General features: G+C 37.9%; 2 long non-coding RNA genes across 5 annotated transcripts in view; one reads left to right on the forward strand and one right to left on the reverse strand.

Annotated features, from left to right (window-relative positions):
- Positions 1-11,723: 11,723 nt before the first annotated feature.
- LOC116438377 lies at positions 11,724-23,466 on the reverse strand. Of its 3 annotated transcripts, XR_004237705.1 has the most exons (5): positions 22,408-23,466; positions 14,921-14,980; positions 14,247-14,338; positions 12,869-13,195; positions 11,724-12,738 (listed from the first exon to the last, which is right to left on the reverse strand). It is a non-coding gene; the product is annotated as an uncharacterized LOC116438377 (long non-coding RNA). The 3 variants fall into 3 exon arrangements; XR_004237704.1 differs by having other exon boundaries at positions 11,724-13,013; positions 22,408-23,043; XR_004237703.1 differs by having other exon boundaries at positions 11,724-13,195; positions 22,408-23,040.
- Positions 20,047-27,397, forward strand: part of LOC116438376 — a 46,638-nt gene continuing 39,287 nt past the window's right edge. Inside the window, exons 1-2 of one of the 2 annotated variants that reach the window (XR_004237701.1) lie at positions 20,047-20,249; positions 24,145-24,249. This is a non-coding gene — a long non-coding RNA (uncharacterized LOC116438376). Of the gene's footprint in view, positions 20,250-20,336; positions 20,443-24,144; positions 24,250-27,397 lie in introns of those variants that run through there. The other variant, XR_004237700.1, reaches the window with a different exon arrangement.

Consider the following 27,397-nt stretch of genomic DNA (forward strand, 5'->3'; position numbering starts at 1 on the left):
GCCTCACCTCGAGTCCTGGGGACAGTTTTGGGCACCACAATATAAAAGAGATATAAAGCTTTTAGAGATCATCCAAAAGAGGGCCGTGAGGATGATGAAGGATCTGGAGGAGAAGCCATATAAGGAGAGGCTGAGGTCACTTGGTCTGCTCAGCCGGGAGAAGAGGAGACTGAGGGGAGACCTTATCGCAGTCTGCACCTTCCTTGTGAGGGAAAGAGGAGGGGCAGGCACTGATCTCTTCCCTGTGGTGACCAGTGACAGGATCTGAGGAAATGGCCTGAAGGTGTGTCAGGGGAGGTTTCGGCTGGATAGTAGGAAAAGGTTCTTCACACAGAGTCTTCACAGTGGAACAGGCTCCCCAGGGAAGTGGTAACAGCACCAAGCCAGTCTGAGTTCAGTAAGAGTGTTTGGACAATGCTTTCTGATATATGCCATAATTCTTGGGGCTGTGCTGTTCCAGGCCAGGAGCTGGACTCATTGATCCTGATAGATCCCTTCCAAATCAGTATATTCTATGATTTTATGATTCTATGGCTCTATGATTCTATGACCACCTTTCTTCACAAAAGAAAGAAAGCAAGTAAATATATTTATACTGTAATAGCAATCCTTTTGCACATTTGGATTGTTAAAAACTAATGAGAAACCAAATATAACCATAATCCATAATTCTGAATCATATTAAGCCTGATGCAAATTAGATTAGTATAGAACTGGATATTCAATGGTATCCATTATAATAATGAGGAAAGACATGAAGCAAGGAGAAATCAGGCAGTTATTCTGTTACTTTTAACAAGTAAGACATAAAAATTAATAAATTAATGCAAGCTCACTTAAGTTTTTGAGTAAGGGGACTAATTTTTAAAACAATTTTAGTTTTATTTTAAATATAAATTAGGGTTTTGGTTGTGTGTTGTTTCTTTTTTCTCTTTTATTTTTGAAAAAGATCCATAATTTTTCCAATTTCAAACATTAAAAACAAAAAATAACCTCATTTAAAATGCTTTTTATGAATACAGGAGTGTCTCCTCTAAGGAAAGACAGGCTGCCCAGTTTAGCTGATCTGTTATCAGAATATGTCCCTGGATAGAGATAAATGAAATGTGTTGATTCTAACATTAACATCCATTGTTATGCTTTTAGAGAGCAGTCTGAAGTCGCTACTGACACAACAGTGTATTCTATATCACAGGAAGGGACTGCAGAACCCAAAGTAGAGTTTCATTGATTCAAAAGACCAATAAAAAATAAAGTAGAGGAAACAGGATGGGAATCAAATATGAAGTTTGTCCTAAAATTTTCAGTGAAGATTAAATTCTCTCATGCATTGTGTGTGTAAGCCTTTAAATCCAGAGTTTATTTTAGTTTTACTGTATTTCCTCACTCCTCTAGCCAGCTGTTTTCTTTCATCTGGAAGAGGGCCAAGATGGAGTTTCTGTGGGATGCTCAGGAGCTGTAACTTAGTTTCAGGGCATAGTGGAAAGACAGTGTCTGATCTGCAAAATCACAGTGGCATAGATCATATTTTCTGTTGCCTGATTAGAAACTACTGAACATATTTTAGATTTTATGACTAGATTATGTTTCTTGAGACGAAAAGAAAGCAACAAAGAACATAAACCACAGGAAGCTGATGCAGGCTGTTCTGAAACTTTTAAGTCCATTGTCACTCTCAGGCAGTGGAACACCTACCTTAGTGGCAGTGATTTTAAATCTGCCTAGGCCAGGTTGCACTTATTTTTCTTGAACAGTCACATCAATTAATTCTAAATTCAGAATAAAGTTTTGGGTAGTTGGAGATTTTCTTCTTAACACAAGAGTGAAAAGTGAACTTGTGAGTTACACAAGAAAAACTGCCCAGTTGTGACAAAATGAATTCAAAGAGACAGTACTTTGGTTTTGAATTCTGCCCAGCAGTGAAGGAGAGTGTAAGATGCCAAATACTAAAAGTTGTATTCCTGGCAGGTCATAGATTTTTAGGGAGAGCAGTTTCAAGCCAAAAAATAGTTATGTTTATGCAAACAGATGAGCTTCTCAGACGTATAAACAAGAATAACAACAAAAGCATTAACACTAGTACTTGTATTGTCACTGTATCTAGACAAGGCTATCCTTAGAATTATCCAAAGGTAAGGATCTTCCATAAAAACACAGAACAGAAATAGAAAATGAAAGAACTGACCATTATGAAGACTTTTCCTGTTTGGAAGAGCCTACAATACAAGCACGAGGAAGCAATAGATGAAGACAATGCACAGAGGAATTTGAGAAAACAATTACCCTGTACTGATCATTGTGATAAGCAGCAGACACAACACATGACTGCTCTAGCCATGTCGTGTCTTTGTAGGCACTGCTCCCAAAAAAAGGTTTTAAGGAAGGGTTTTAAAGCAAGTAAAGATATTACAAATCAAGCAAATCAAGCAAGCAGATACTACAAAGATATTCAATCTCCTGCCTTAATTGGGACTTCTGGAGTGAAGAAGTATGGCTGTATTCATTTGAGTATCCTGATATTTATTCATATTAGTGCAGTCTCTGACTTTAAAGTATAAATGAAGACAAAACTGCTTACAAAATCAGTATTTGCCTCAAAAATCCAGAAAACGCTCTCCTACCATAGAATTTTGAGTTACCAATAGGCACATAAATTAAAAGAAAAATCTAGTATTTACATGGCTATGTCAAAAAATCTGAAATGCTGTAATAACTTATTGTACATTATTGGGTAAGCAAGTCCCCAAAGAGACCAAAGTTTACTCTCCTGAAACCTGGTGCTGTGGTCCTGCTTTTTGCCCTTCACCCTTTTTGTAGGATCATGAACCCACAACCTTATGTAGCCAAGGCTGCCCCTGAGTTTCACATCCATGACCAGTTCTTCCTTGCTAATAAGTAGCAGGACCAGCAGAGCACCCTGCCTTCTTGGCTCCTCAATCACCCATCATTCACATGCTCTAGAAAATCTCTAAGACTGATTGAACCCTTTTGTTTTGTCCCTCTAAAAGATATCAGGGTGGTTGAAGTCCCCCACAATGACCAGGGCCTGTAAATGTGATGTTTCTTCCAGTCATCTGAAGAAGGCCTCAGCTACTACTTCCTCCTGCTAAGGAGATCTGTAGCAGATACCCACTGCAGCAGCAGCCACACTGGTCTACCTGCTGACCTTCATCCAGCCACAAGCTCCCATCTGTCTCCTTACCTATCCCTGGACAGAGCTCTGCACACTCCTGCTACTCTCTCACATAAAGGGAAAACAATTCTTTGCACCTTCCCACTCTGGTCTTTCTAAGGAGCCTCTATCCAATCATTACAGCACTCCTTTCTTGGGAGCTCTCTTACTACACTTCCCTGATCCACTGACATAGCGTTATGACAGCACACAGACTTCTAACTCCTTTTGGTTTGTTCGTTTTTTTTGGTTTTGGTTTGTTTTGGGGTTTTTTTCCATACAGCATGCACTAGAGGCATTTCACAGATTTTATTAGAGGTGCGTGGCAAGGTTTTGGTAGCAGGGCGGTTACAGGGGTGGCTTCTATGAGAAGGTGCTAGAAACTTCCTTTATGTCCAACAAAGCTGGCTCTAAGATAAATTCACTGTTGTTGGCCAAGACTGAGCCTGTCAGCAATGATGGTACTGGTCTGGGAAAACAGAGCTAAGAAGGGGAAAAATTACTGCTCAACAGCAGCTGGGAGAGAACAGTGAGAATGTGAGAGAGAAACAATTCTGCAGACAGCCAGTTCAGTGCAGAAGGAGGGGCTGGAGGTGCTGCAGACACTGGAGGTCAGATTCCCCTGCAGCCCATGGTGCAACCCATGGTGAGGCAGCTGTGCCCCTGCAGCCCATGGGGTCCACAGGGAAGCAGAGATCCACATGCCAGTTGTAGAGAACTTCATGCCAGAGCAGGGGAATGCTCAAAAGATTCTGTGACCTTGTGGAAAGCCCATGTTGGAGCAGGCTTCTGTCAGGATCTCTGACCCTACAGAGAGGAGCCCTCATTGGAGGAGCTTTGCTGTCAGGACTTGTGATCCATAGAAAGGGAGTCTCATTTTTGACTAAGCTGTTCATAAAGGATTGCACTCAATGGAATGGACCCATGCTGGAAGTTCATGAAGAACTGCAGCCCACAGGGAAGACTCATTCTGGAAAATATGTGGAAGACTGTCTCTTGTGGCCCATGGGAAGGACTAACATTGGAGCAGTTTCCACAAGACTGTCTTCTGTGGGAAGAACTCCAGGCTGGAGCAGAAGATTCCAAGGTTCTTTCTTTACAGGTGTCAGAGACAACGTGCTGATTCCAACATGTAAGACTCCACAACTAATAAAGTTGTAAAGTGGGTATGTTTATTGCAGCACTGGACGCATGGGAGGTAGCCCTCAAAAACCATGTGTGCCCTCCATGGTGTTCAGCTCGATATATCTCTGATTACACGTTACATATGCATTAAATTACACCATATGCCTATACATATTCATTGTCGGTCCCTGCTTCATATTATAATTAGCTCAGACATCATTAGCATTTTAGCATGCTGGTACAGTGCCACCTGGTGGTCGTGGGCTGGGGTCTCAGGGATGAAGTAAGGTCTTCCTCTGGTGAAGTAAGTAGTCTTCTTCAGGTTCAAACTTTCCACCTTGCTCTCTTGCACTGCTCACTGAGTTCCTGGTCCAATTCCAAGCCTCAAGGCTGGTTTGAACTGGTTTAGGGTCCGAAAGCAGGATCTTTTGGTCACAGTTTCTTCCTCTTACCAATGGTCTGGCATCTTACCCTTATTCTCCCCTGCATCCCTCCCTTTTACCTGGCCCACATAATAAGTATTGAACAAGCGATACACATTGTTTAGCAAGCAGCTGCAAAATTAAGCAATACCAGCAATTTCCACAATCAGCAATTAACTCTTAAAGCCTAAGCTCCCTGTATCAATGTGATGAACTGACCACAGCTCCCATTCCTGTTCCCCTGCACTGCTTAGGGAAAGGAGGTAGAAACTTTGGGAGTAAAGCTAAGTCTAGGAAGAAGAGAGGGAGGGGGAGAAGGTGTTTTAAGATTTTTTTTTTATTCATTATGATTATTTTATTCTCATTTGGTTGTCAAAAAATTAATACCACAAGTTAAATCTGTTCTGCCCATCACAGTAGTTGATGAGTGATCTATCCATCCCTGCCCTTATCTCAACCATTTGTTATATTTTTCTCCCTCTGTCCAGTTGATGAAGGCAGTGACAGAGTGGCTTTTGGTGGGCATTTGACATCTAACCAGGGTCAAACCACCACAGAGAGGCACCCAATTGTGCTGACTACTGAATACAGGCTTGAGAGCTCTCCCAAGAAGGCTATTTTTGAGACACTTCCTTCTTTTCATGCCTGTTCTCAAACAGATTGCATTTCACTCCTGTTTTGTTAATTACTGTGTCCAGTTCTGCTCCCATCACCCCAGGCCTTTGGCTTGCCTACTCCACACACAGCTTCCTTACTTGCTGGGAAACCTCTCCCTCCCCAGTTATTCCCATTTGAAATCTCTCCCCACCAAGTGTCTCACAAACCATACCAGGCTGTTGACAAAGGTAGATTTGTCCTACATAATCAGGTGGATCTCATCTCTTCCAAACAGCTATTGATCCCAGAAGTGGGTTCAAAAAATACTATCATTCTCTTTATTTTCAGCTTGAAATACTACACACCAGCTTTCACTAGCTCAAAGACTCTTCTAAACCCTTCATGTCATTTTCAGACAATACAAGGAGTTTTGGTTGATTCATTAAATTTACAATATGGATGTCCTTCTCAGGTTTCTTATGCAGCATAACTATTACTCTGTATAAAATATTAAGCAACCGAATCGTTAGTTTTAAAGGAGATATTGATTCTACGATTACCTCTGTTCTTTCAGTAAACATTCTTGAGATCTCAAGTATTCATTCTCAAACACATAGTTTCCACTGTAAAATGATGGTATGCAATTACCACATGCAAAGAGCCTCTGGGAAACTCATTACAAGCACAAAATGTATGAGACATTGATATCTCATCTTGGTATGATGTGATCATTAAGATTACAGAATTCCTATAGCCAAACTTAAATAAAGACATAAAACTCCACATGCAGTTTTATTCACACATCCAGATTCTTCCAGCAGACTTAGATGCAAATAAAACTAAGCTTATATTTTTGATCAGGGTAGCCACCTATGCTTTTCCCATCAGAAATAATTCTACATAAGCTGGTGAAAGGATTAGGTTCCCTAACATGCCACTTTTCCTTTAATCTATCTTTATTACAATTGTTATTGTACTTCCAATAAAATCAGTTGGATTTTCACTGGTATTGTAAAAGAAGCAGAATCAGATCAATTACTTCAGCAGCCCTCTTAACCTTTGTAAACTGCAGCTAAGCATACAGTGGGGAGGGGAGATGTTACAAGGCTTTGAGGTGACCTGGAGCAGAGTGATGCTGTTCAGAGCACACAGCACACAAGTGCCAGGCTGCCAGAGCCTTGAGGAAGATTTACCTCTCCTACACATCTGAGCCTGCTAAGCCTGCAGTCAAAGGCAACTTTACACAGCTTTTATAAATATGGGAGACCAAATGGCAAAATGGTTAGCTCAGGGGACACAGTGTTGCTGTAGCAAAAAGCCCTATGTCCCATCTGCCACTGCCATCAGCTTTGCAGCTGGAGAACTTCAGTTTAATCCTCACACCAAGGTTTACCAGCGCCTTTGAAAAGGATGTCTGTATGCAAGCTGCTAACAGAAAGAGGAAAGGCTCCATCCAACTGAGATGTGGCATGAAGTCAACATTTTTTGAAACTGATGCTACTTCTGCTAAGACTACAGCAGGTTTCAAGTCTCTCAATATTTTGATGAAAATGAGCTGTATTTTCTTCAGAAACAAAGGGATTCTGAGTGCTTTAAAGAAAATATAAATTTACAGCTGTTGTGCATCTTGAACCAGGTGCCTTTCATCAAAGGGCTGGTTTCCTGATAGAATTTAAAAAGCTTTTAAAGAGGAGGACGTTGTTGCTACTTAAAATACACTATAGATTTTGCTACAGGTGTTTGTTTTTCCATTTGTTTTTCTTTTTTTCTTTTTTTCCCCTGATTCCTTTGTCATTCCTTTCTGTCAGTGGCTGGTCATTCCAAATTTAGCTACCAGCAGTCAAAGGCAATGGTCAAAAACTGGCTCACACCTGCAAATCAGGTAGTGATCCTTCCCTTTTGCAGATTATTTTCCTCCTCTTCTCCACCCTTTCTTCAGCCATACTAAGCATGCCTGTTTGACAAAGGACTACTGAATATTGATTTTCAATCTAAGTTCTTTACAGAGTGAAAAAATTAAGATTCAATCAGAACAGTAATTTTTTTAACATGTCTTTTTTAATGTGCTAATGGCATCTGAGTAGAAATCATGTCCACGTAAGTCTTTGGATTTGCTGAAATTTTTATGACATTTGCTATCAGATGCAGGAGCTAGCTGAACTTTGAATAGAAGAAGTGTCCTACTTTTAAGCAAACCAGCTTTTTTAAATGTAAAGAGGTCAGCCTTCCAAGAGATGCCTAGAAGCCAAACTCAGCTAAGGGCTGCTTAGTGCTTAGTGTGCTTAAGAAAATTAAGGCAGAGTGACTGTACGTGTAATACTTCAAGAAGTTTCTATTGCTATGACCATTTTCCATTCTAGCTAGACATAACAGGTGTGCTTAAAATGGCAGGAAATTGCATTGTGTTATGACATGCAAACCATCACCTGGTGTAAGCCACTGTCTTGTGTATGATTTCAGTTTCACCCTCCATAAGTTGTTACGGAAGGATTTGCCATTGCCTGGAGGCTAGAAAGTTTGAAACAACCAAAGGTTTAGATTAAGTATGGCACATCCTTATACCCAGGGCTTTGCAAAGATATTTCATCCAACCTTCAGAAAAGTGCCTCTAGCCCTTGAAATGATAGTCAGATTTGTTTTTCTTACACTCTGTGGGGATTAGGCTTCTCTTGAAGTTCTCTGCTAAGGAGAGACTTTTGCTATCTTTCTGATCAGTTTAAATATGAATTTTTCCTTTATTTACTCTTCTTAATCATAATTTTCTTTGTATGAATTGAACATTGTATGCAAACTTGCTCAACTGCTAAGGGTCAATCTTCAGCAAAGACTTAAAAGGCACACCTCCTTAGTAACTCAGCTTTCTTATTTTTAGTCTGAGAACTTTGCTTACAAACTTTGTTCCTGCATTTTAGGAACTTTAAATTATGATCTCTGCTTGCAGATCTGTGACTTTGCCTAAGACTTTTTTTCTTTCCCCTCCTGTTCCTAGGCAATTGCTGTAGCTGTCAGCACATTACCAGGTACCTAGGGCAGTAGCTAGCATCTCAGACAGCTTCTTAATGAAAGACCCATGCTGATCCTTCCATTTATGCATTAGATCATTGACTGATCTAGGACTCACTCCAGACCTGCCAGGTACAGCAATGTTATTTTAATCCGTTCCCAGAAATGAGCATTCACAGTGCAAGAGCCCTCTAACATGGTGCACGCTGCACCACTTTTTCCAAACATACAGCAGCGTCCTAAATTACTAAGTTTATAAATGTAGGTTTCTGAGGAAAGGTATTACAACAAATATAACCTTTCAGCAGAACCATGGTATCCACTCGCAAACAATCAGGGAGCACACAGGAAGATGCATATGTAAAAGATAATTTCAGTCTTTTATTCAAGAGTGGACAAATCCCAGGACTGCCTTCTAAAATAGGGTTAAATTCAGCTTTAAAGGCATAACTTTGCACCAGCATCACTCTTATCAAAAAAACCCCATTTATATTTTCATTATAAAGTTTAAATTCATTTGATTGATAGCTAATTACAATGCCTGTGGTACAAGAAGAAAGGACACTACAACTGTGCATTTATTTTCATCTGGATGAGCATAGGGGAGGATTGTTCCAGAGTGCTGAATGCACGTCAGACTGGACAAGTTTGGTGTATCAAGCCAATGCTTGTGTGTGTGTGGTTGTGGGTGGGTCAGGCCTTGCTTCTGCTGAGCCAGGGCCCTGCCCCCAGACCCCCCAGCCTAGGAGAGCTGTCAGTCAATCAATCAATCAATCAATCACACAGCAGGGGCAGTGCTGACCCAGCTCCTGACTGGCCAAGTGACCAGAAGTCCCACCTGAGGGACAGGCCCATGAAGGGCCAAATGTTTAAAAGGGGTTGACTGTGACCCTGCCTTCTCCTGGTGTTTCTAACTCATGCTGGAACCCTAGGAGTTGGTAGCCGTGTGTGTGTTTTTCTGTACCTTTTCTGTCTTTCTCTCTCTTCTCCTAATTCTCTTTTTCATTGAACATTTTTGAGTAACTTAGTATTTTATGGGTTTAAGGGCTTCTAAGTTGAATGGGCTAAGTAAATGCTAAGTAATGTTAAAATAAGTGCTTTATATTGAATTTGGTGTTGTATTTAGTCCTTTGCTAAAGTTTTCTTAATTTGCTATATTTTTGCTAGAAAACTTTTGTGTGATGTTTAGCTCTTGAGAAAATCTGGTTGGTATTTCTTCTTTGCGTCTACCCAAAGCAAAAGAACCTTGGTTTAGCCCATACATTAAGTGTCCAGGGTGTAACAATGTGCAACATATTTACAGGTCTTTCTTCAAATCAAAAATAAGTATTTTTTTGTGTGTGGTTTTTTCCTTCTTTCCATTGTGGATGTAGTTCACTACTAATGTAAAAGAAAACGATTTTTCTACAAATATAAGCCAATAACTATGCCTTCCAGGAAATGTTCATTAGGGATTTACTCTATTTTTATATTTCAGTTTTGTGTGTATATATGTGCATAATATTCACCTGTGTACTTTTCTGCCTTCATTTCTTTATATCTGACTTTGAAGAAACTTTTTTTTTACTTATTTCTTTTGAACGATGTTCATCCTCTGTCATAACAGTTGATTGTCCCAACTCCATGTGATAGTTTCTGTGTATGGCTCCTATACATCAGTAATGTAAGGAAATGTTCTCGTTTGTTTAATGGCTTTCTGCATTCCTCAGTGATTTCACTTGTATATGGTGAAAGTTTTGCCCCACTGGTATTAGCAGTATTAGCACTGGCTCTTAAACTAATCTGTAACTGAACTGAAACTGTGACCTATCTTCCTTGGACACTTTGCAATGTTTTTGTCATTCTTTAATATTAAGCAGATAGCAAATCTCTGTAAAGTTGCAGAAATAAAAATTATGCCTTTGTGGAGGCAGCTGATCACTGATTTCAGTGACCTCAAGATTTCACACAGTATTTTTAATGCTAGGGCTTGAAATCACACCTCAGCTGTAAACATTCATATTTCCTCAATGGGTTGAAAATGAAGTGCTGAGATAACAACATTTTATGGCTTCACAAATGCTCTCAATGGATCTTAAAATTTGCCTTTTGGCTGGGCGAATATAAAAACTACATCAAATTCAAAAGAGGAGCCTATAGTTCTTTGAACCAGAACTTTACTTTGACAAAAATAACAAGCACACTGGGACTCATAACAGATTTTAACACTGAGGTTTAAATAATATTCAGATTTTTAGGTATACATGTGTATTTTACCTAGTCAAGCAAAGCCATATGTATATCTATCTGACTGTAAGCATGGTGGTCTGACCTCAGCTGGTGGCCAACTCCTTGTTACTGCTGTTCCCGCAAGACAGACAGGGATAGGGGAGAGAGTATACAGGGAGTAAGACAGACAAGGTAAACAGGTCCAAAAAAAAAAAATTTTAAAAAACCCACCTCCCTAGACAACAAGACAAACCCCCGAAACAAACAAAACTTATACAAAAACTACAACAACAAAATAAAAACAAAACCAGGAACAAACAAACAAACCCACACACAGAAAGAGAGAAAGCAACCTGCCAGCAATGGCATTGTCAGGACTAAAATTCACTTGCCAGTATTTCTCAAAGCACAACTCTGATGAACACTAATCCCAGGGAAGCAAATTTAAAAACATATATGTAAAAATGTATAAGGTGTGGTATATAATGAATGAAGTGACATTATCTAATAAGTATTGAGATTCAAGCAGTTTTGCAGAAAAATGTCTCCAGTGGCTGTTCTCATTTAATTGGTACCCTGTCCCCAGTGTTTTGTCTATAAATCATGGGCTGATCACCTGCCCAGGTACATTTTTAAGGGTACTTATCAGAGCTACTTTCAAATTGTTGCAAATTTCTTCCTTGAGTTTTTCTTTCCCTTTTGGAACATAAAACAAATGACCAATTAGTTTTCTATTCTGGAGAAAAAAAAAAAATCTGAGAACCTCTGTGCCACCTGCCTGAAGCAAATTTGCACTGTTGAGTTATATCAGTGGATTTTAAACTTAAAGTAATGGCATACCCTTGACCGCAGCAGCATGAATGGCTCAGCTAGAATTGTAAATGATTTTTGTATGTTGCCAGTAAGACATGTCAGTATATCACACTGTGAAAAATGAACGTGAATTTGTGACAAACTTGCTGCTGCTGTCAATCAAGGATGGTTTTGTGTTACAATGAAGGCACAATTTGGATGTGTCATACCATTCTGAAAATGCTAGGTGGAATATAAAATACTGGGCAGAAATGGAAAATGATCAATTAGCAATATTGCTTGAAACCATTAAATAAACATCAGCAAATTGAGGAAATCTGTAAGGATGACTTTCATCACAGTTTATGGTTAGTGTTTATGGATTCAGATAAAATGACAGGTAATGTAGTAAATTTATATAATGCCATTTATTAAGGTTCTCATTTTCATATTGTCTGAATAGCATATCATAAGTCTCATTAGCTATTTTACACTCTCAGATTTTTATTTAGAACAAAAATGTAAGTTTTAACTTAATTATGCATCCATGAATCATGGCATGCAACATTTCTGAAGGATTCCTTTAGTGCAGAAGGACCACTACAGGATCTACACATCATTTGAAAGGTTTTGTGGAGTGTCACTGCTATGATATTAAAGGGGGCAAGTCATGCCTGAACTATGGTTGATAGAGACATAGACTGGTAAAAAATTCTTTAAGTATCTCATAACATTCCGTCATTCAGGAATAGTTGAGGACAGATGTTTTCCATCCAACTGATAGTATTTTCACACTGCTTTCATTAAGCTGTCATTTTAAAAACTGCTTCAATTCGAGACCCCTTCCTGCTTTGTTAGTCTTAATGTATCCCTCTGCACCTGGTATGACGGGAAAGGTTGCCTTTGTTGTTGTGTATAAATTTACCAGAAATTAGAGCAGACTCACAGACACAATTACCTACACTAAGTCTGAATGTAATCATGCAGTACCAACAGGTTTGGGCAAGAACAGTCTTAAGAATTTACACTTACTTATGGTCTAATCTGAAAAGCTTTATAATGTAGTAAGGCATTGTGAATTCAAACATTTATGCAACTTTGATTTGAAGGAATCGGTAACTTTAATTTACTAATGCTGTAAAACACATTGTTCACTGAGCACAGAAAAGGGATGCTTCAGCTTATCCTGAACAGACATAAAACAAGATTCAAAAGCACCAGTGATTTAGAAAGTACAGAAAATAAATGTATATAATTAAACCAAATAAACCTTTAAAAAGTTTAGGAAGGTGCAGACACTTGGGTCTCAAAGTTTGAAAAAGCTGTGGATGTAAATTTTTCTTCCAGAAATTCCATTTTGTTTTTCTTGGTCTCAGACATCTTCTGTTCTTGTAAAAAGCAGCACTGAGGAGCTATAAACTTATAAGGGCAATAAAATATGTTTCATAAGAAAAGAGTGTTTTCAGAACTTGTGCTACAAAACAAGAAATGGGAAATTGCATCATATACATTCAGAACAGCAACAGCAACAACAAAAGAAATGTCTTACTTCTTGTTCATGAAAATGTAGAATAACTTGAAGTAAATCACAAAGTTTTGACAGGTTTAGAAGTGTCTCCTTACATCCCTGAGATCAGAACACAGCTTAAAGTTTCATTCCTTGTTGGAAATCAGAGCTGCCCACTCATGCATACCTACATGTGAACAAGGATGAGAATGGGATGGCATTACCTTCCTTCTTACAGTCACACTGAAGCAGGGCTGTTGGAGAAACTGGGCACCTGGTCTCTCTCTCTAGATATGTTTCCAGCAGAGAGCCACATGCTGTACCTTGATTGTGATGCTACCAGGTCACATCCTGCAGCAAATGTCTGATCTGCAGGATAAGGTAACCTTAGTCCAGCAGCAGAAAAGTGCAGAGGACTGCGCAGTTCCCTAATATATGTCAATAAATTTATATGCATCCAGCTGTTTTTAAAACTGTCTATGGATAACTGCGGAGGGGCTGGGTGAGGCAAGATGGGGGCAGGAGAGGAGGGAGGGGGAAAAAAGCAAAAAAGGAAATTAAAAAAGTTTAACAGGAAACATTTCCTTTTATATCTGGCTTCTATTCCTATAAAAAAAAAGGTGAACGAATACCAGGGATCCAAACCTAGTCCCAACTAACTTAATAAGCACTTTTTTTGTGCTACAAGGAATGATGACCACAGTATCCTGTCTCATATGAGTATTCTGGGGATGTATGGATTTTAAGAAGTGCCAGATACTTTGATAATGAGGAATCAAAATTTTAAAAATATAATAAAATTCAGGCTGTTGATGAGAAAAGGACTTCCTGAAAATGGTCTCCTAGTTTTCACTGGAAGTATAAGAAATGTACTTAAATAATTGACCTGTCTTTGCTTATTCATTTGAAGAAACTATAAACCTGCCGGATAGCAGAAGCACTAACTGCGGGTTTTGATTTGTTGGATGTTGAGGTTCTTTTTGTTAATATTTTTGTCTAAAGCACTTGTTACTTTTCACAATTTAACTGCAATGGGCCTTAACATCAGTGTTGTTACCTGTGTAGAGAGCTGATTAAAGGGTGATAGCTCACTTTTACTATCAGTTGTACGCCATTCCACTAGGTCATTTCCCCACCCTGTTTGCCACAGATTGAAAAAAAGACTTAAGAACAGACTTACAAGATGAAAATCAATTCTGAGTGTTTATCTATTACATTAATTTGCTTAAGGCCAGCATCTGCTTCACTCCTGAGAAGTATGATCTGCTGGAACTCTTCTCCCATGTGTAGCCTGAACAAATTAATGTTCTTGGGCTCAAAAATTTGGACAGTCTTGCACAGACTTCATAAATACTTTCCATGTCTGTGCATTCATAGCAAATGTAATATTGCATTGCACATTATTCCAACAAATACTTACTCACAGAATAATTTAAAAAAAGGTTTTGCAGTAGCTTAGCAACCAGTAAAATCCTCTAATATCCATGCAGAGAGTATTTATTAAATCTTCTCCTGTAGAATTACATGAAAACTCTTTAATACAAAAAGAAACAAAACCTGATTTTAAACCTTCTTAATAAGACTAAACATTAATTGAATTTCTCCCGTCCTTGAGTGAATAGAATGTGTAATTATTGATTGTCATGTATTCTTTGCAGGAGTGCTTTAGTGTGATTCTTAATACATATCTCTATTTTACAATTAATTTTTGTCATTTTTCTCCTCTTTTAAAGTTAAAATTCTTTCATACAATCCAATTTTACAGAAAGTTTTTACATTCTGTCTTTATTCCCACTTCAGTATTTTTATCAGTATTTTTACCTTTTCTTTGAACACATTCAATTACACTATATGGGGCTTACTTAATACCATATCTTTTATGTTGCAGCAGAGAGACTTTAATATATGAGGTTCTAAAGCTTAATACTTTCTTTCACACAGCATTTCTTTCATTCCATGTAACATAAGTTTCACTGATGGCCATAATTTGAAAACCAAGTTATTGTCTCCTTTCTTCACATCCACAATTATTTCAGAGTTCCACAATGTAATATTCCATTATTTGGATTAAATGAAGTAACATTAATTTCTCACCTCACAGTTCATCTGTATGTGATGATTCACACACTGATTAGTTACACTAGGCACAAGCATCTGAAATAAGAAAAAACTGGTTTTCAATTTATGATTTTTGCTTTTCCTTAGAACTTTAATAAAATTTTGAACAGGATTAATTTGTTCTGTGTGTGCTGCATTTATGTCCCTTAGTCTGTCACTGGCACACAGCTGACTTGCAGCTTCCACGTTGCAGAAAATACAGGTCAGGTTATTCATACAAATTTGTCCAATTATGAGTGTTTACCCTCATCCTATTTGACATACGATGACTGAGAAAAACTTTATTGTCCTTTACACAGATGTGCAAATAAAATTGGCTCAAATGATCCAGTTTGCAGTAGAAGTAAAATGAAGGTCTAAGTATTCTGAGATGAGCTTTAAAGAAGGAGGGGCTGAAAAAACATACCTCAGTAATATTCTGAATGGCTGAGATGTGTATTCTTTTCACTGCATTAACTGTTGTGAATCTGCTTTGCTGAGAGTAAAGCTCTGTTCAGACCTCTTGTCAGCATTTTAGGACAGCACACTTTTTATGGACCTGCTCGTGCCTCATCATAATGTCACACTGCTGCTGCCATTCAAGACTTGCATGTCATGTTGACACCTCAGCTGCACCTTTTAAACTATTTTGGAAGGAAATGGGGCTTCACATACCTTTGAGATGTTTATGCCCCCCACCCAGTGTACTACAGAAAAGTCAGCCTAAGTTGGAAGTCAAAGAGCAAAGTGTAGCTGACTAAAAGTTGTGGCACTGGGAGAGGATCCTCATGAGGGTATAGAGTTTGGACCTTATATTCTGTGAAGAGTATAAAGAGAAATATGTTCCATTTGAAACACTGACACTGTTTCTTTCAGTCTTGTCCCTGTATTTCTAGAAAGAAAACCACATAAGGCAATTTGAATTAAAGTAGAAATGTTTTTCAATACAATAAAATATGCAACTCAGTAGCAATTAGAAGCACTTTGGTGGTACAGAAAAATTTAAGGTGGGACAAACTTAGACCTGGTTTTCAGCATGTGACTGAGGCTAAAATGGTTAGTGAGTTCCTATGTTTTGTATATTCATTCACTTTAGTTCCCAGCAGACTTTGAATAAATTGCCAAATTTCACTTCTCATTTATATGCCTCTCCTAATAGGATTCAGCAAATAATCAATTGGGATAACTAAATCAAAGCTGATGCAAGGCATGTACAAATTCCCATTTTACATTTACATAACCACAGTTGGTTTTGTATTATCTATTAATTCTGTTGTTGCATCAGTCATCCCTGTGAAGCCCAGGTAACTTGCTTAGTTGCATGTGTTGAACTGGGTGATTCTTTTTTAAAGCTTTAAATGATATGAAGGAAATGTTTTCTGTGTGTATTGTTTAAGATAGAAAAAAATGTCCTTTCTTACCAGGTCCTAGTAGCTGAAATGGATTAAAGTGTCCCATTTATTATTAATTCAATTAGTGGTCACCATTCAGGGAAAGGCTGATAGGTGCTTCTTGAATAAACATCTGCCTTAAACATTAGTCTTTATTTAGCTGTATGCTATCAGTTTTCTCTTTTGCTTCACAGTTGTGCTGACTTCTCTGTAACAGCCCACTGTGGTTTAAAATGGTATTCTGAATTTATTGCTTCCACCAAAATCCTCCAAACCAAGCACCACTCACTCACACACTCCTTCTTCCCTCTCCCTCCCCTTTGCGGCAAGTTGAGTGAGAACTGGAGGCCCGAAAGGTGAGGATCATGGGTTGAGATATGAACAATTTACTGGAAACAGCAATAAGGTAAGAAAATGAACAGTAAGAGCAACAATACTAATTACAAAAGTGTACTAGAGAGAGGCAAGTGATTCCCATGCAAAACACCCACCATGGAGCCTGACCTGACCAGAAGCACCCTACCCTGACCCATAAGAGAGATCTTACTGCAGTGACTCTAAGTTTTGCAGTACTGTTATCTACTGTTGAACAGAGACAAAGAAAAAAAATCTTCAGTCTTTCCATCCAGAAAACAGGCTTACTATGACCTTCATGTTAACAATCCTTAATGGCAGTGCTATTTTTATCTTAACTTGCAAGGGTTTTGCAGAGAACATAAATAAATGCATAGCAATTAAAAATCAAGTCCTAACAGCAGTTAACTCAGATTGTCACATAAAATGCAGGAATCCTAGCTGAGGGTTACCTGTAGGAGCCAGATGATTTGTGGATAGGTGGATACTTCAGGTAGCATTTTGTTAAAAGCTGGTATTAAAGGTTGAGTCCAAGCACTAATCCCAGTGCCAATACTGTAACTGATTGGCAGAATTTAGCCATAGAAAGTGGATTTCTTTAATTTCATCTAACTAAAACTAGAGACTATGTCATCAATTACTTAAGACTGAGACTGAGAGTCCAGGAAGTCCTTAACTATTTAATGATTTTCAGTTTACTGACATTTGCTAATTGTGCAGGTAAAATATTTAGGTAAAACAGAATGTAAATGGTTCAGATCAGGGTAAAGATACTAATAAAAATATTTAATTAAACATTAGTATGGTTCACAAATACATTTACAAAGATCTGAGGATCCAATGTTTGCTCTCAGATAAACTGAGTCAAAGGCAAAACCTTCTTAAGTGTCCAATTTGCATCCAAAACAAGATGAATTGAAAGACAGGTGCTCAGACATGCTTGAACTACATACAAATTAACCTCATCAGATCAAAGGAAGAGAAAGTGTCATAACTGGTTTCTAAAATAATGCATCTTTAGAAAGGAGACAAACCTTTACCTTTTCAAATGATTCTGCAACTTCCTAAATACTCTGGGAAAGCAGAAGAAATGTATCTACAAGATACACAAATTAAAGAACACAATATTTTAACATCCTTTGAAAAGAAGAAAAATACAGTTCTGTAACTTTTCAGAAAGAGGATACAACAATGTTTTGATGCTTATGGGTGTAAACAGGTACTTTCTGGATGTGTGTTTCTCTCTCATTTTAACCATTTTGTTAGAAACTTGTGTCAGTCAGTTTGCATATCTGATATTTCCTTTTGAAAGATAACTCTGCTTTGCCTTTTCTGTAAGAGCAGCCCTGTTAAGTGGCTGTTTTCACACTCCCGAAACCACCAGAAAACAGTAGCCTACAAGAAAACATTGCCTGAAACCATCCAACAGCTTGTCCCAGAAGCTAGCAGGACAGGATTAATGGAACACTTTTCCACCGGTGGTATATTCCCCATAGCCAGGAGAAATAATGTGAGAGAAAGATTACCATTTTCTTCCTTTCTGTTTGAGATAACTCTTAATCCTGTTTGAATCATTGGAAACTGGGAGGTTTACAAAGGCTGAGAATCTGGTGGTCAAAGTCACTGTCAGATATCTTGCTATCAGCATGACAGTGTTAAACCACACTAAGAATAAACTGTTATTCCTGTTAGCTTTTAATTTAAATGGTGCACTCTGTTTCACCTAAAAAAATAAATAAAAGGGGGAAGAAAGCACCAGTTTTGATGCACAACATCTGGGATTTGTAGTAGGCTAAGTTATACAAGTAATGGATTAAAGTTGCCCTGGTTTCAACTGGGACAGAGTTAATTTCTTCTCAGTACCTGATCCAATGCTGGTTTTGCATTGGGTATGAGCATAGTGTTGATAACACACTGATGTCTCAGTTGTTCCTAAGTAGCGTTTATTCTAAGTTGTCATGGGTTAGCAATCCTGGAAGTGATGTTCTTGCAAAGAAGTGCTTACAGCTTCCTCTGTGACTTGACAGAACCTATCAGCTGGCTAGTTTGAATATGGACAATTCTTTAAGCCACTTAAAATTTTCACTGCCTCTGTGGTCCACATTTAAGAATGGACAAAGCCCGGGGGACCTCTGTCTTGTTTCCGGTGCTGGGACAGGTAACTGCAGGGCCTGTACAGAGCCCGGCGGGCCCAGGCCAGGCCCTGCTCAGGCCGGGCTGGGCTGGGCTGGGGCACAGCCGTCCTGGAGCTGTGCGGCCCTGTTCCACCTGCGGCCCCCCACAGCACTGTAAGGTGCAGACGGCGTGGCCCAGCTCCCCCTCTCCAGTGCAGCCAAGGAATTCAGCTGAAGCTGCCCCGCTGCCCGGCAAAGATCATGCGACCAACAGCGATAAGCAAAATTCCAGCTGCAAGGCCTGGATGAGATTAACCCTTTTAGTGCTGTGAAGAGCTGAAAAACCTGAGGGAGGAGAAGGAGGAGATGCTTAAAGCTGAAAATCTGTTGTAAAGCTATGGTGGTGATAGACTATGATATATCAGAGTACCTGTTGTAATTTCATGAAAGCGTGGGGGGTGGAGCGTTCAGACTTTACTTGTGAGCTAAAGCACCTATGCTAAAATAAGCAAATGCTGAAGCAGCTGTAATTTGATGAGAAGTTTGAACAGGGAGAGATGGAAGTGATGAGGACTCTTGCTCCAAATTGGAAGGAGAAGACCTCAGTTCCTTGAGATGCTCCCAGAGATAGTCCTAGAGATGAAGATGATGAGGACCCTTTTTCTCCCAGGGAAGGGGGAGGGCCTCTATTCTCAGAGATGAAGATGCTCCCGGAGATGGGTGAAGAGAACTTTTATTTCTGAACGGCTCAACCTTAAAAATATACCCCAGTAGCTCAAGATTGGACCCTCAAAAGCAGTTGTGGGAAAAGCTGCAAGTCATGGGAGGGGGACTCCCACATGATGCGAGCAGAGAACCAACCCCAGCGCCTTTCTTGTTGTTATAATGTCTCCATAGTATGAGCAAGAGAGACTCCTCTTCCTAAATGAACTGAACAAGGTTATTATGGCAGTGGTAACAGACTGAACATCTCAAGGGTTGTCTTTTTACACTGTCAGCGGGAGAAGGGAGAAAGGTGGGGGGAGGAGAAGTGTTCCGAAGGTGTGGTATGATTCCCACCCCCCCCCCCCCCTTCTTTTAGGTCTATTAATAAACTTCTTTATATTCTTTCAAGTTTTGTGCCTGCTTTGCTTTTCTCCTAATTCTTATCTCACAGAAGGTAAACAGTAATGAGTATTTTGGACCAAACCACTACATAAGTCAAGGACTTTTTCAGTCTCTCCTGCTTTGCCATGAGAAAGTACACAAAAAATGCTGGGAGCGGGAAAGGCTGGAACAGGTGACCTGAATAGGCCAGAGAGATATTCCACACCAGAGAATGTCATGCCCAGCATATAAACTGGGGGAGTTAACCAGATTATTATTTATTTATTAAATAATACTTTTAATAATAGTTACTTATTTACACAGAATGGGGAGGACTTTGATCAGGATTCAAGGATGGGAATTGGCCTTGGTCAGCAGGTGGTAAGCAATTTTATTGTGCATCTCTGTTTTTTCTTTGGGTTGTATAAATGACAATGATTTCACTTTGTTTCAATTATTAAACTGTTCTTAACTTAAAAGTTTCTTCTTTGATTCTCCTCACCAATCCCTTGGGGAAGGAGGAGGAAAATGTGCTAGTGGCTTAGTTGCCAGCTGGCCTTAAATCACAACAAAGGTAAAATATGTACTCTTCTGACACAACTGCATTTTTAAAAAAATTATTAATTTTTATTATTTTATATTAATGTATAAATTCATTTATATTAATGAAATATCTGTAGAATTTCAGAAATTCTAAGCTATGTGAGGGGTTGTCTCTTGTTTACTTTTTTTTTGGTATGTTTGTTTTGTGTGCCTTTTTTCTTTTATGTGCAGTGATTCTACAGGTTTCTCTTTATATTAATAACCGTGGATAGATTTTATATTTTTTATATTAAAAAATTCCTTCTCTCTCAAGTTCCCTTTTACCATAAAGTTTGATATGAAATAATTGAATAAAGATACAGTTGAGGATGTAATTTTTTTATTGTCCTTTAGTTTAAGAAAAAGAAGAGTGACATGTAAAGAGAACAGTCCTTTGACACTATTATGGTAGAGAAAAATGAAAAATAACTTCTAAAATATTCATTTAGGCTTGAATAGTGTAGCATAATGATAACCACTAAGCACACAGTTTTACAAGATTAGTTAGAAACTGTGATTCAGGGTAAGGCAAATTTTGATCTGAGACTGAAACATTAGATTTTTATATGACATGCAGTATGCACAGTTATGTTGTTTCATAATACTAATATTTTTCCCCAGGATTGATATGATACCCTTCTATTTAGAATAGATAAAAGTCATTGGACAGAAACATATGTTTATAAATATGTTTAATGATTCTTTTTCTATGGAATGAAAAAAAAAAACCAAGAGAGCTTCTACACTTTCTCTTTCAAAATACCTGTGGGTAAAAGAAGAAAAAACTGTTGTATGTTTATTATTTGATTTACTATTAACTATCTGAGTTTTATAAGAGAAGAATTTGTAATTCCACACATGCAGGCATCATGTAAAAGGAACTTGGGTTCTTAAAGGATCAAATCCAAAGAATAAATCTTACATTGCAGACAGCCTGTTCAGGTAGCATTTGCATAATTGGGCTTTACACACTTGAGTTAGCACCAACTGAATTCAGTGGATGCTGACTGTGAGATAGGTCCAAAGTGTTGCAGATTTTCAGTTTGTGTGACTATATTTCCATTATTTTCAATTGGAAGTTTATGGGAATAAGGACTACAAAAGTAACTTCTTAGGAATTCATGTTTTAGACAGAACATTAAACCAAGATGTATTAAATACTGCAGGTGGATAAATGCTTAAAATACTATGCTTGTAATAAATCAGGTTTTAAGATCAAATCAATGTTTAGTCATTATATCAGAGCAGATGATGCCAGTATCTTTTTATGCAGGTTTTGACTGTTGAGAGTTTAATAAATTAGCCTTTCATTTTTTCATATGTCTCTTTTCTCTATATATTTGTAGTCATGTTGACAATACTGTTTGAAATGCATGGTGAGGAACCCCAGTTGTTCTGTTTTCATATATCCCCTACTCTTTAGAACCATTTCTCTAGGAAGGATATACACAGAAAAAAGGAACACTGAATCAGATCAAGATCAACTCCACTTGTGGCAAGAATAAACCTGCAATATGTATCCATATATTAAGGACAATAAAAATACATTATATTCTTTACACAGTGCCCTTTTATTTGAGCTACCATCAAAAACTGATGTGGGCTACAACAGAAGTGGAAGTATGAGACAAACAACACTAATGCCTAAGATTCAGCACAGACTTAATAGTATTTAGCATGTCAAAAATTAATCTGTGCATTTTTTTAAATGCACATAGGAAAATGTAGAGCTCTTTAAGAAAATGAAGTCAGCTCCATAGAATTGAGCTGAAGATGAACTACAGATTAGTAACTATATTCTGGTTTCAGTATATTGCACTATTTGAGGTTTTTTTAACTTAAGACCTGTGAAAAGGCTTACTTGAATTTAAAAAAACAAATGCATGGGAGAGAGAAAAAGTTTGTAAGTTACAAAATATATCATAAAATCATCTCTACTAGCAACAATAAGACTTACCAGGTTGGTTGTCAGATGCTTGAACTGCAGTTAACTTAATTTTCATGAGAACTTATGCTTTTCTCAAGACCTTGAAGAGCTATTTTCATCTGTAAGGGTGGAATTAATCACCTGGTGTGGAGTCAACTAGTCTCACACATAGAACTGAGGGGGTTTTTTATTTCATATTGGTAAAAAGATGGGTTTTATGTGGTAACTCTACAAAGCTACTGCGCCGATTCTTAAAACTTTACACTACTTATACATTTTAGCAAACAAAAGAATCATGTTTCCTTGGCGGCATGTTACCACTCTCTGGACACATTGTTAAGTGTCCCTGTGGAGATATGAGTATGAACAACAAAATGTAGCTGCTTTTGAAAGTGGTAATTGGTTTCCCCCTTGCCAAGGCCTTGCTGCACCTGCAGATAGGGCGCACAAAATCCCCTGCTTTGTAAAACTGCTGGGAACATGGAAAGTACCATTCATATGCTGAGGGAGGCAGAAATGGGAGATCAATGGACAACAGGACTAATAGGAATAATTAAAGTGATATCTTGAAATGTGTCCTGAGAATGAGAATTTATTGTCTATGTTTAGTTCCACATACATCAATTGTATTTGGAAAATGTAAATACAGGAGTGGACTTTTTGTTTTCAAAGCCTGTGCTGTGTTTTCTGTCTAATCCACTACATCTTTCCCCAGAACATTTTTTTTGGTAATCTCTATCAATGTCTTCCACTTACAAATATTACTTTACTGGGGAGATAGCAACATCCGTGTACAAGGTTTTTCCCTGCTTATCCAGACACCAGTGAGGTTCTCTGCTGGATGTCAGGGCTGGGAAACATATTTCACCATATTTAACCCTATTTTCTTGCAAAGTCTTTGATCATTTGGTTTCAAGTTGCTGTCTTCCTTTCAGGGCTTTCATTACACTTGGTCTCCCATATGAAGACCTATTTAAATATTAGAAGTCTGAAATCCTTAGCTGAGATTGCTTGTAAATTATTCTAATTAATTCAGAGAACTAGAATGTCACAAGTAGTCCTAAGTTCCTTAATTTCCTAATAATCATCATCTTGTAAGCTCAGTTTTAGCTTTTTCCTTTCTGTTGAAACACACAGCTGTTGCAGTCTGATTTGTGGACTGTGTCTTAAACAAAAACAAAACAAAAAACCAAATAAAATCTGGATTGCGTTTAGGATTAATCTTTCCCTAGACTTTTACCAAAGATACAATTGATTCTTTCAGGTTTTCTTGACAGGGGTTCTATGCTTCTGGCCTGAAGCCATCCTAGTTGTGACCAGAAGCAAGTATTTCATGTTTTGTGATTTATAATATGCAATGCTTACATCAACTCTGCAGGGCTTTCTGCCTTCAGTCAGGTTATATCACCTCTAAAGAGAAACTTTACTGCACAAAGCCAAAATTTGTTCAGAGCAGTGCTGAACAGCTTCTCATATAAGAGCTGTAATAGAAAAACTGTCAGGTTTGGTTTTGCTATGTAGTGTTCTGATAAAGGCAGTGGAATGAAAGAGAGAGAGAGAGAGGCAGTGTGGGGGGAGGGGAGAGGAGAGAGTGAGTTGTGGTTTGGTTTTGGTTTCTTTTGTCCGAGGAGATTGAACACTAAATTGCTCGACTAAGAGCTGAAAGATAGGAAATGTTTAATGCTTTAGTCCTGAGTCCCAGATAGGTCATCTAATGCAAGGTGAAAGCATGTCACCAAATTTGGGAATGTTGTGTTTTGACATTAGATGGTGTGTGAAGCTTCGGTTAAGGGCAATATTCACAGAAGACCTTAATGAAATCTGGAGTGAGGTCTGAGGCTTCCTTCTTTATGAATGGGAGTGACTATTCAGGTAAGTGTTCTCACTGAGAGTAGTAAGATTTCTTCCTCATTTCTGTTCACTTCTGTGGTTTATAACTGACATTAGCTCTTTGTGGATTTGCAAAATATTTGGTACACCTGATTTGTAATTTATGAATGTATTTTAAGAACATTATCAAAACTCATTTTGATTTGGATTGCAGAATTAAACCTCTATTACTATACATGTTTAATTCAGAAATAAGTCAGCAGGTAACTTTGAAATGTTAGGAAAAAAGTTAAATGAACACTCTAGTCAATCTTTTGCCTTTGATATGGAATATAAAGAGGTGATCTAACTCTTTTTAACCCTAGGCTTGTTTTCTGAAATGTACTCCATTCAGGCATTCCTCTGAAAGCCACATAAAGCTGGTTGCTAATGTGAAATAAATGGCTTGAAATTTTAATTCATACAAGGATTGATGTCACCAATATTTTGTGTAGGATGTGTAATTCAGTTTAATAAATATTTAACAACTTCTTCCCTTAAAAGGTTCATGCAAACATCATTTCATGCATACTTGTAGACCTGTGGATCATGACCATTAACTGTTTTTTGGAGAAAAAAAAAAAAGACACATTCAAATAAATTATTATTATCATCATCATCATCATCATTGTGACACAGCTTTGTATAGATTTTTAATTTCTCTGTACGTCTGACTTTGTAAGAAATTTAGAATTGAATAGACTGTTTCAAGTGGAAGGGACTGTAGCTGGATGCTGTGGCTGGAGTGCACATGAAACAACTTAAACAATACCCTACTGTCAAAGCTACCAGTGGTCAATGGACAAGGTATTGAATAATGTTGAAACCAGCCAGAGTCGATAATCCCAAAGTTAAACACGCGTGAGGTGAAGATGTGGCAGACCTAGCAAAGTTCCTGACAGAGGAATCAACAAGTGATAGTGCTGATAACTTATCTAAAGCTGTTGAACTGGCACAGCTGGACTGGAGACATTTGACTGTCAGTCAGTTCCTGTATCAAATAAAAGCTCAGTCCCTCTTGTTAACCATAAGGAATTCTAACACACCTTTCTCAGCGTGTGCACAGAGATTTCTCCTTTAAATTGGGTTACTCCTCAAGGATGAATGAGAGAGACTTGCCCATAGTCACTGGTATGAATGAGTAACATCAATCTCAAACACCATGAGTTCTTCCTCTAAGAATAAAGAAAGTTCACAGCTGGGGAGAGGGATTTTGGTTACAAGTTTTATTGGGCATTGATGGACCTAGGTTTTTTTAAATCAAAAATTTTATGTTGATTAATGCTTCAAGATAGCTTTAAGTTACTGCTTATAGCCCTCTAAAATAAGGAAATGCAATATTATAGCCATTCATAACTTCTGACATTAATTTTTGGAGTAAAATGCCTTGTTAAAGCTGAGAACTGGCATGTGTTTCTATTTGTCTTGCAGTAGAAAATGCAAGGATTGGATAAAGTATCTGATAAAAATTTCCTTCATGTTGATTTTTAAGTAAAATGGTAGGAGGCATGTAATGGAGCAGGAAGATGACATCTTGCAAAGGTTTGCTTTTACACTGAAGAACTAATAGGATAGGAAGAGATCTATGTTCCAGGACAATGGACTATGAGACTTTTGGTTCATGCCTTCTATATAAATGAACCCTGTCCTGTAAATATCTACCTTCTCTACACAGCTCAAATATTTGTACCAGGACCAGGAAAGAGCAACACAAAACTCTCTAACAACCTTCCCCTCCTAATCACCACATTTTCCCCCTCAACTACCTCTCCGACCCCACAAAAAAACTAAAGCTGTCTATTATTAAGAGATGAGTCACTACCTCACTAACTGTCCTCAGAGGGACAGGATCGTGATAATGTTAACATGTTTTGGATAGTCTAAGGCTATAAATGGCTGCAGAGAAGAAAAAGCAGTGATCTCTTGGTTAGCATGCAAACCTTGCTTTTTTTTCTATATTTTGCAATGAATGTGGATGGCATTACATGTGAGACAATGCAGACGGTTTCAAAGGTTTAGCAGACTTGTTTCTGTATTTTCATGCAATTGCAAAGATTGCTGATTGTAGGATTGAGTGTACTGTCATTGATCAGTCAAAGTCAGTGACCAACTTTCCTTTAGATTCGGAGGGCACATGTTGGGCAAACATGTACAAACCAACCCTTACAGTGACTGAACAATAACCTGAGTAAGTCCATGCACTTTTTCCATTCAAATCATTCTATATGGTGTGTCTAATGTCATTTTTTAAGTGGAGCTAACAATTCATTTTAATCACTGGAAGTGATATTTTAAAAACAATGTTTTGTGTTCTTATGGTCATGGAATATATATATATGTATATATTTCAAGGCTAATGTATCTGAAAAAAACAAGCCATTCCAGTGCTCTTGGTGTTATTAATTTACTGGTCATTGCCAAGAGGAAGAGAGTTTGTCATTTTCAAAATGATACTTAAAATCTAATGGCATAAGTAAAGAACTTTCATAATTATATGTAGCTGCCAATCTTTGAGTGCTCTGTTTGAACAGCTGCTTTCTAACATTATAAACTATTCTAGGTTGCTCATCTAAACCACTTCTAACCTGTGCTTCCATGAATGATTGTTACAGAGCAGATGCAGAGAGAAGGGAATGCTAACTGGAGTGTGACATACAGATGTCAGTGAAAGCACCAGATTTATCTTCCATCAGCCTCATAATGTATAAGGCTTGAATTGCAGCTTTCAAACAAAATAGTTTGGAAGGAAATTCACTGGACCTGTCTAGCACCTTGGAAAATTATTATTAGGTTGGAGGCATAGTTTTTAGAAATTGAAGGTGTAGTAGTACTTTAAATGGTTAGTTCAAGATAATATTTACAATCAAACTAAGCTCAAATTTTTAGAATAGCACCTCTCAGAAAACTTTGGATATTACAGGGCTGGGCCTTTTCTGATGGATTCCTTTTAAATGTATAAGGTATTGTATTACATTAGATATTGTATTTGTTAGACCTTCTACCTTAAAATCTGAGTTAAAACTGAAATGTTAATTCATAATTGCACATTCTGTGTGGCCTGAAGGAAGACAAGAAATGACTGTGTTTTTTATGTGAATTACTAACTATATTCTAGATACAGATGGAAGATAAATATTAACTGGAAAGGGAT

The sequence above is a fragment of the Corvus moneduloides genome, chromosome Z, assembly GCF_009650955.1.
Source record: "Corvus moneduloides isolate bCorMon1 chromosome Z, bCorMon1.pri, whole genome shotgun sequence".
In the NCBI taxonomy this organism is placed as follows: Eukaryota; Metazoa; Chordata; class Aves; order Passeriformes; family Corvidae; genus Corvus; species Corvus moneduloides.